This window comes from Octopus bimaculoides, chromosome 7 (assembly GCF_001194135.2).
Source record: "Octopus bimaculoides isolate UCB-OBI-ISO-001 chromosome 7, ASM119413v2, whole genome shotgun sequence".
In the NCBI taxonomy this organism is placed as follows: Eukaryota; Metazoa; Mollusca; class Cephalopoda; order Octopoda; family Octopodidae; genus Octopus; species Octopus bimaculoides.
In genome coordinates, this window is record NC_068987.1 from 67,033,144 (window position 1) to 67,034,393 (window position 1,250).

The 1,250-nt window shown below is 39.0% G+C and overlaps 1 long non-coding RNA gene across 1 annotated transcript in view; it reads left to right on the forward strand.

The window, feature by feature from the left end:
* The first annotated feature begins 328 nt into the window (after positions 1–328).
* LOC128248307 (uncharacterized) overlaps positions 329–1,250 on the forward strand; it is a 12,064-nt gene continuing 11,142 nt past the window's right edge. The window contains exon 1 of the long non-coding RNA XR_008264539.1: positions 329–715. This is a non-coding gene — a long non-coding RNA (uncharacterized LOC128248307). The remainder of the gene's footprint in view (positions 716–1,250) is intronic.

Sequence of the window (1,250 nt, forward strand, 5' to 3'; positions counted from 1 at the left end):
GTAGAAGAAATGTTGAATACCTATCTCCTATTTAGGGCATTCAACTGATTCTCTCCCTACCAAAGTCAAGGCCGCGTTCTAATGAGAGAAACCCATGAAAATAATTGCTAAGAAATCTGAAATGAAGATCAGGGATTGCAAAACATAATATTAGCATAATCATGGGAGAAGCAGAGAGAGAGAGAGACAGAGAGAGAAAAAGAGAGAGAGAGAAAGGTGGGAAGGGAGTGTGTGTGTGTGTGTGAGAGAGAGAGAGAGAGAGAGAGAGAGAGAGCGAGAGAGAGAGAGAGCCAGAGAGAGAGAGAAAGACAGTTGGTTATATATCACATAAAAGCTACAACGCAGTTTTGATTCGCCATAGAAATAATCTCATCTGATATTGGTTTATATTGAATTGTGGAGATATATCGACATGGAATCTCATTACTTTCAGCGAATTAGAAAGTCTTTGTGCCTCGCAAAAACAAAGCCATGTATTTGAACCAGTAGAGAAAGAGAGAAAAGCTTAATCTATGGAGGTCTCTATCGTAGTTTATTATCTTATTTCGTTGGATAGTAACCACGTCAATACGTATAGAAAATCCATATAATTTTCTATATGTACACTCACTATATTATATATAATAACAAGGATGACAGATAGCAGGACATATGAAACAACAGTTTGGATTTAAATATATTCCTCTACGTTGTGTGGATTCAGATCCTATCAAAGGTGAATTAACTTTTCATTCTCTCGATTCCATTAAATACTAATAAAATAGTGGGCCCCAAAATCTATGGCCGGGTATCTATGTTAGATATCCTTATGCATAACTACGCAGCAGTTACTGTTATTATGGTTATTATTCCGCCGAGGTCGACTTTACCTTTCATCCTTTCGGGGTCGATAAAATAAGTACCAGTTGGGTACTGGAGTTGGTGTAAGCGACTTACTTCCACCCTGAAATTGCTGGCATTGTGCTAAACTTTTAAAGTATTATTTATTTCTTTATTGCCCACAGGGGGATAAACATAGAGGGGACAAACAAGGACAGACAAAGGGATTAAGTCGATTAGATCGACCCAGTGTGTAACTGGTACTTATTTAATCGACCCCGAAAAGGATGAAAGGCAAAGTCAACCTCGGCGGAATTTGAACTCAGAACATAGCGGCTGACGAAATACCTATTTCTTTACTGCCCACAAGGGGCTACACACAGAGGGGACAAACAAGGACAGACAAACGGATTAAGGCGACTATATCGACC